The sequence below is a fragment of the Melozone crissalis genome, unplaced genomic scaffold (assembly GCF_028551555.1).
Source record: "Melozone crissalis strain CALT ecotype California unplaced genomic scaffold, PUWL_Pcris_2 ptg000046l_1, whole genome shotgun sequence".
In the NCBI taxonomy this organism is placed as follows: domain Eukaryota; kingdom Metazoa; phylum Chordata; class Aves; order Passeriformes; family Passerellidae; genus Melozone; species Melozone crissalis.
Window position 1 is genome coordinate 9,996,226 of NW_026535824.1, and position 8,877 is coordinate 10,005,102.

General features: G+C 55.5%; 1 pseudogene; it reads right to left on the minus strand.

Annotated features, from left to right (window-relative positions):
* Positions 1 to 890: 890 nt before the first annotated feature.
* Positions 891 to 8,623, minus strand: LOC128943487 (antigen peptide transporter 2-like; annotated as a pseudogene).
* Between the last annotated feature and the right edge of the window lie 254 nt (positions 8,624 to 8,877).

The window sequence follows — 8,877 nt, forward strand, 5'->3', positions numbered from 1 at the left end:
TGGATTCCAGAGCAAGATCAGGTGGGATGGATGGGGCAGCATTGGAGTGGGATTCCAGAACAGGATTGAGGGGATTCCAAAACAGATCAGGTGGTGTTGGTGGAGCAGGATTGGGGTACAAGGGATGCAGTAGGATCTGGTGGGATCCTTGCTCTCTGTGGGCTCTTCAGCCAGATCCAACCCATGGCGACAGAGATAGGCTGACACCAACTCTTACTCTCATCACCAGCTGAATGATCCATGGTGCAGGTCCAACCCCTTCCCTCTCCCTGCAGAAAGCCACAAATTGCTGGGAGAGCTCATCCTGCTGTTCCCACTCATCACACAGCAGCCCTTCCCAACGGACTGACTTCCTGTTTTCCCATGTTTTAAACACAACAATTACAGTTGTTCAAAATGTTTTATTTCTCATGTATAAATACCCTGGTTTGGGCAATAAATCTCAGTCCCATCCTCCAGTGCCCAGCACTTCCTCTCAGGGAATGAGGAATAGAAAAGGGGACATTGGGAACTGGGATAAAGACACTGGGGATGGGGACACTGGGAAAGGACTGGGGACACCAGGAGCTTGGAGTGAGCACAGCAGGAGTGAGATGAGGACGTGACACCCATGCCCAGATCCATTCCTTGGGATTGATTTCCCACCCTGTGCCCCATGTCCAGGAACAGACATGGGGACCAGGGATCATGGGGACATGGTGATACAGGGGATACACACACATCCAGGGAATGGGCAGACCTGGGGGACACAGTGGGGACATGGGGGACACAGGGAGTTGGGATCCTGAGGATGTGGGGAGAAGGGATTCACAGGACACTGTGACTGGGGACACCAGGAGCTGGCTGGTGACACAAACACCGGGAATGGGGACACTGGGGCTGATTCCCTTTTATTCCCTGCCAGATGCAGCCCCCTTCTCGCTGCCCATCCCGGGGCCCTCGGGCTGCCCAGTGCTGCCTCCTCCAAGGAGCAGGCGGCTGTAGGCGCCGTGGCGTTCCCGCAGCTCCGCTGGTGTTCCCGTCTCCATCACGGCCCCATGCTCCAGCAGCACCAGGCGATCGGCCCTGTCCAGCACCCGCGGCCGGTGGGACATGACCAGCACAGTCTTGGCCAGCCCAGTGCGCACCCAGCGCTGTGCCTGCAGCCAGAGAATGCTCTCATCCCAACCCGTCCAGCTCAGAGAACACTCATCCCAACCCATCCAGCTCATCCCAACCCATCCAGCTCAGAGAATGCTCATCCCAACCCATCCAGCTCAGAGAACGCTCATCCCAACCCATCCAGCTCATCCCAACCCATCCAGCTCAGAGAACACTCATCCCAACCCATCCAGCTCATCCCAACCCATCCAGCTCAGAGAACACTCATCCCAACCCATCCAGCTCATCCCAAACCATCCAGCTCAGAGAACTCCCATCCCAACCCATCCAGCTCAGAGAACCCTCATCTCAATCCATCCAGCTAGGAGAACACTCATCCCAACCCATCCAGCTCAGAGAACCCTCATCTCAACCCATCCAGCTAGGAGAACACTCATCCCAACCCATCCAGCTCAGAGAACGCTCATCCCAACCCATCCAGCTCAGAGAACACTCATCCCAAACCATCCAATCAGAGAACCCTCATGCCAAACCATCCAATCAGAGAACCCTCATGCCAGCCCATCCAACTCAGTCCTACCCTGTCCCACCTGATCCCACCCAGTCCTGACCAACCAATCCCACCCCACTCTCAGTCCCACCCTAATCCTATCATCCTGTTCTTACCATCCCATCTCCCTGTTCTCCATCCCATCCCCATGCCCACTATGCCATCCTGCCCACACTATCCCCATTCCCACTGTCCCATCCCATCCTACTCCTACCACTCCAACCCTTCCCATTGCACTCCATCTCTGTCCTCATCCCAGCATTCCCATCCCCTTCATTCCCACCCCACCCTATCGTATCTCCTTGTCTTCATCCTTTGATTCTACTTTCCTGCCATCCTACACCCCTGGTCTCTAGCCCATCCTACTATCCTGTCCTATTTCTCCACTTCGTTGATCCACACCACCCCATCCAATCCCTGTCTTCATCACATCATTCCCACTCCATGCCAATCATTATCCCTTATTGCCACCACCTCATCCCACCATCCCATTCCAGCCATCCCATCATACCCCATTTTCACCAACTGCACCCCTATCCACACCAACCCCCTCCATCCCACCCCACTCACCGCTCCATCATATCCATCATCCAGCACCTCGTCGAGGATGAGCACGGCCGGACGCCGGAGCAGAGCCCGGGCCAGGGCCACACGGTGCCGCTCCCCCGCCGCCAGCCGCCCCCCGCGCTCCCCCACCTCTGTGGGAGCGACCACAGGGGATCAGTGGGGTGCAGCCCTGGAGTTCTCCCCTCTTCTCCCACCCCCCACACTCCCCCACCTCTGCGGGGGGACCCTGGGATCAGTGGGATCCCAGCACGAGAGGTTCCCCCCCTTTCCCCTACCCCCCACACTCCCTCACCACTGTGTGAGCAATCCCATGGGATCAGTGGGATCTGACCTGCGTGAGCAATCCCATGGGATCAGTGGGATGTGACCTCAGGGATCCCCCGCACACCCCACCATGTGCCACCCACTCCGCTCTCCCATCGCTGCCAGAGGATCCTGGAATCAGGGGGATGTGCCCCAGGGGTGCCCCATCCATCCCCCTGGCTATCACCAGTGTCCCAGCCCTGCTCCAGCCCCTGGATGAACTCCATGGCTCCAGCAGCAGTGGCGGCCTCCCGCAGCTCTGACTCTTTGCAGTGCTCCAGCCCCAGCAGGATGTTCTCACGGATCGTTCCAGAAAACAGGACGGGATCCTGCTCCACCAGCACCACCTGCCCCAGCCCCAAGCCCTATGACGCTGTCTTGGCTCCTGGTGTCCCCACCCCTGTTCCATGACCCCATCCCACCTTGGTGTCCCCATAGTGTCCATCCCTGATCCCATTCTCCCCATCTGTGTCCCCAGTGTCCCCACCCCTGACTTCCCACTTTTCCCATCCCCATTCCTGTCATCCCCATCCCATTTCCCAATGTTCCTATCCCATTTCTTGTTGTCCCCACCCTATTCCTGATGTCCCCATCCTCTTCCCAGTATCCCCATTTCTGCTCCCATGCTCCTGTGGTCCCAGTTCCATTTCATTGTTTGTTGCAGACATCTTTTATGGAAAATCCTTTCCTTAGGATTTTTCCTCCTGAGAAGCTGACAGGCCTCAGGAACAAAATGTAAACATTGATTATCTGCTACTGTGGAATGCAACAGGTGCATCTGTGATGGGCCCATGTTGGATGTTTGTAATTAATGGCAAATCACAACCCAGCTGGTGCAGACAGAGAGCCAAGCCACAAGCCTTTGTTATCATTCTTTCCTATTCTATTCTTAGCTAGCCTTCTGATGAAATCCTTTCTTCTGTTCCTTTAGTATACTTTTAATGTAATATATATATCATAAAATAATAAATCAAGCCTTCGGAAGCATGGAGTCAAATCCTTGTCTCTTCCCTCATCCAAAAACCCCTGTGAACACCATCACAATTGTCCCCTGACCCCTGTCCCCATTTTCCCCATTCCATGCCCAGTGTTCCCAGTGTCTCTGCTGTCCCACCTTGCGGTGCAGGTACTGGTGTTCATACTCTGGCAGCGGGATCCCATCCAGCAGCACCGTCCCGCTGCCAGGATCCCGCAGCCGCTCCAGCAGCGCCATGGCCGTGCTCTTCCCGCTGCCATTGGGCCCCGCCAGCGCCGTCACCTCCCCAGAGCGCACCTCGAAGCTCACGTCCTGTGGGATGGGGACAGGTGTGAGAGTCTGTCTGAAATATTCCTCATCTGCCTCACCATCATCATTGGGGGACCACTGAAGAGTCCCCACTGTCTAAAATCTCTGGTTCTGAAGGAGAAAGTCACATGTCAACAAGGCCCCGAGATCTGAGAGCATTGTTAAGCTGTTGTCCACAGGTGTATTTACTATATGCTACACTGAGCCAAATGAGAAGAAGAAGGGGGCACCTTGCCTTTTTGCAACAGTAGCCTTGGAAGCTGTCCCCTCTTTGCCTGGCTGGACTTCTCCTGAGTTTTGGGTGGTCCCCCACAAAAGACCCCTCACTCGTCTTACAACTGCCGTGACAGACGGACTGAGATGTAAGAAGCCTCTCCATCAAAGACCAAGACATGAAACCCCCATGTGAAAAGGCCCCCCACACTCTTTCCAAGGGCTGGGACTGAGACCCCCAACCTGGGAGAGGTGTGTAGGGGAGGCAAGCTAACCAAAGCAAGATGGATGTTGCAGGTGTGAGCAGTGGACCACGAAAACAATGGCTCACGCCCACTGCTGAACATGGACTGTGTGTACCCCTTTTCCAAACATTATTCTTTCCTCCCCAAAGATACAATAAACTACCTTTGACTCGGTTGCAAAATCCATTCCCCTTCCCCCATCAAAAAAGAGTATAATTGGGGTCCAGATGGACTGCAACCCTGAGATCTCCCCGACGTAACAGGCGGATCCTCGACTGGACTGGACCAAAGGATTTCATCTCTGCATTTGGTAGCTATATCCCCCTCCTTCTCTCTCTCTCTTTTCTATCTCTATCTTTTTCTCTCCCTTAATCCCTCTATTGCATTTTGTTGTGGTCATTCAATAAAGCTGCATTTGTTTTATTACTGCAAACCTCCTGTGCTGTGTTGGTTTTTTTGCACCCTGAGATCAATCCATGAACTATCAAGAAACCCGTTCGTAAGGATGGATTGTGACAGCAGGTGATGCCAAAATTCCCACCCCTGGGAAACCCCACCTCCCCCCAGACCCACCTTCAGCACAGGGTGCTCTGGATTTCCAGGATATGTGAAGGAGACCTTCTGAAAAGTGACATGGCCCTGAAGCTCAGGGGGCTCCCGCGTTCCCCCGACATTCCCTGCGGGTTTCCGATCCAGGTATTCCCAGATCCTCTGTCCAGCAGCTGCATTGGTCAGGAATTCATTGAAGCCATAGAGCAGCACCTGGGGAGAAGGAAGGGGGTGGCACCGGGATGGACAGAAGCACAGTCGGATGGACAAACACGTGCATTCCATGGGATCACCTGGATATGGCTACCAACTCTGTCCTGGTACAGCAGGAAGGTGACGAGGACCCCAGGAGTGATGGATCCGTCACGGAGCTGCTGGTGGCTCCTGAAGAGCACCATGACCCGGATGGCCAGTTTGATCACCTGTAGGTGGGACAGGGATATTGCTGCCCCCAACCCACTCCTGGTGTCCCCATTCCATCTGCCCCCAATCCACTCCTGGCGTCCCCATTCCATCTGCCCCCAACCCACTCTTGGTGTCCCCATTCTGCCTGTCCCCATCCCACTCCTTTGTGTCTTTATCTCTGTTCCTGGTGTCCTCATTCCAGTTCTGGTGTCTCCATTTCACTCTTGATGTCCCTATTCCTGATCCTGATGTGTCACAGACATATTTTCTGAAAAATCTTTTCACCAGGATTTTTCTCCAGAGAAGCTGAGAGGCCTCAGAAACTAAATGTAAACAATAATGATCTGCTGCTGTGGAATGAAGCAGGTGCATCTTTGATTGGTCTCATGTGGTTGTTTTTACTTGATGATCAGTCACAGGTCCAGCTGTGTCAGACTCTCTGGTGAGTCACAAGATTTTATTATTCATTCCTTTCTAGCTTTCTAATGTCTCCTTTCTCTTTCTTTAGTATATAATTTTCTTTTAATATAATATATATCATAAAATAATAAATCAGCTTTCTGAAACATGAAGTCAAGAATTTTGTCTCTTTTCTCATCCTGGGGACCTGCAAACACCACCACACTGATGTTCCCAACCTTTATCCCAGTGTCCCCATCCTGTTTCTAATGTCACCATTCCCATTCCTGCCATGCCTGTTCCTGAAGTCAATGTCCCTGTTCTGTTGTCCCCATTCCTGGTGTCCCCATTGTACTCTGAGTGCCCCCATCTCAGCCGCTGGTTTCCCATTCCTGGTCCCAGTGTTCCCGTTCCCAGTGTCCTCATCCCTGACCCTGGCATCCCCCATTCTCTGCTGTTCCCATTCCCAGTCCCCCCTGACCCTGTAGACAAGGACGAAGATTGCCAGCTCCAGCTCTATCTGCTCCTTCAGCCTCAGCTCCCTGGCCAGGTTACATCTGTGCTGCTCCTCCTCCTCCTCCTCTGCTGAAAAGGTTCGGATGGTCTCGATGGCGGCAACAGATTCCTGCACCCCTGCGGCTGTGCGGGCAGATGCTTCCAGCATGGATCGCTGAAGGGCCTGTGGCAGCAACAGGGGATCTCCAACTTTCCCAGGTCACCTTCCTGGCCCACCATCCACATCCCATCCCACCACACCCACTGCATCCCCACTATTGCATTCCTGCCATCCCACGCCCTTCTCTCTCACCCTCACCATTCCCATCCATTCTCCTAATCCCACCATCCCCATCCCCACTGTCTCATCCCATAACCACCACCTTATCTCATCCTTCTCTTCTCATCCACACCAGTCCCATCTCGACCATTTTGTTCTATCTTCATGTCAGCACTCCCACCATCTCACTCCCCTGGTCTTTATCCCCTTTCATCCCACCATTTATCGTCCTCCTTTCCATTCTCCATCCCATTCCCATCATCCCATTCCCCTCGTCTTCATCCCCTTTCATCCCACCATTTCCACCTCCATCGTCCTCCTTTCCATTCTCCATCCCATCCCGTCCCATCCCCACCATCCCATTCCCCTAGCCTCCATCCCAGCTCCACCATTCCCACCTTTCTTCAGTCCCCTCCCACTCTTTCCCTCCTACTCCTGACCTGTTTGCGGGTGCTCTGGATGCGGCGGGTGGCGATTCCAAGGGGCACCTCCAGCAGTGCCAGCAGTGCCAGCCCCGGTGCCAGCCCCAGCATGAACCCCCCCACCACCAGGGCCATCACCAGGCTCCGCAGCAGCTGGTTGGCTCCACTCGGTGCTGCCCTGCACACCCGTGGCACTTCCATGGAAAACTGAGCCAAGAGCTCAGCTGCAGGGTGGGAAAAGAGGTTGGGATCGTGGTGGGTGAGACCATGATCCCATCATGGATGATCCCATTTGGGATGGGAATGATGTAATGGGGAGCAGTGGGATGGGATGATGTGAATGGCTGTTGAGATGGTCAGGGTGGAATGGGGCAGGACAGGGGAAATGGGATGGTGGGAAAGGAAATGGTGGGATGGGGTGATGGGATGGTGTGAGGCAGCTGGGGATACGCAACAGGGTGGAGGCACGGGAGTGAGAATAATGGGGACAGAACAGTGGCTAGAATGGGAAAGTGGGATGGGGACAGGATGGAACACTGGAGTAGAATGAAGCCAGGAAGATGGCATAGGATGGAATTGGATGGGATGGTGGGAATGGGAATGATGGGGATGGAGTCGTGGGATGGGATAACAGACAGATGGGATGGGATGGGATGGGATCAATGGGATGGGATCAATGGGATGGGATCAATGGGATGGAATGGTGGGAATGGGATGGGATGGGATGGGATCAATGGGATGGGATCAATGGGATGGGATGGTGGGAATGGGATGGGATGGGATGGGATGGAATCGATGGGATGGGATGGTGGGAATGGGATGGGATGGGATGGGATGGGATGGGAAGGGAAGGGATGGGATGGGATGGGGAGGGATGGGATGGGATGGGATGGAATCAATGGGATGGGATGGTGGGAATGGGATGGGATGGAATCAATGGGATGGGATGGGATCAATGGAATGGGATCAATGGGATGGGATTAATGGGATGGGGTGGGATGGGATGGGATGGGATGGGATGGGATCAATGGGATGGTGGGGATGGGACTGGGGTGACAGACTAGCTGGGATGGGATGGAACAGGTGGGATGGGTCAGGTGGGATTGGGCTGGGCCGTACCCCGTTACCTGCTGGTGTTTCCTGGAAGAAGTCCAGGTCTTGGTGCACCAGGTGGGAAAAAAGCCGCAGGCTCAGGCTCTAACGGAGACACGCCATCAACAGCATGAAGAGAGACCCCCGGCAGCCAGAAAACAGCACACTGTGGGGACACAGGGACACGGTGACATCGGGGACGTTGGGGACACGGGGACAGGCCCTGGGAATGCTCCAACCCACCTTGTGGCTCCAGCAGCCGCCACCATCCCGACAGCTCCAGCGGTGACTCCATCCCCACTCCCGATGGCATCCAGCACCTTCCCGGTGGTGTACGGCCCCGCCATCTCCCCTGGGTGTCACCGAGGCTGCGTCACCACGGGTGAGACCACTGACACAGGGGGACCCTGATTTGTGGGGGGCAGGATCCGGTCTGGGGAGCGGGGATCTAATTTTGGAAAGGCGGGACACAGACACGGGGCTGCCAGGAAGGGACTGGGGCGGCATCGGGACCACACCGGGACCGTCCGAGGGCGACACGGTCCGGACCGGGACACGCTGCGAGCAGCACCGGGGCCCGCACGGGCCCCCGGCACTGCCCGGAACCACCGGCGGGAAGAACCGGGAGCAGGACCGGGCGCCAGCAGGACAGACCGAGACCCACCGGCCACAGCAGAACCCACCGGTCCCCGTGTCCCCGATCCTGTCTCCCCCCATTCGCCGGCTCCTGGCCCTGCTGGGCCCTGAGCGCGGGCGATGGACGCTGGTGGGGAGCTGATGTCGGCTTCTGCTCTTGGTACGGGGGACCCCGACCGGGGGGGCAGGACCCCTTTGAGGGGCTTTGGAATCTGATTTGGACATAACAGGACCCCTTTGAGAGGCTTTGGGATCTGATTTTGAGGCTTTTTGGACATAACTGGAGGGGGACAGGATGCCGTGGGGGGTTGCAAGGCCAATTTGAGGGGTCAGGA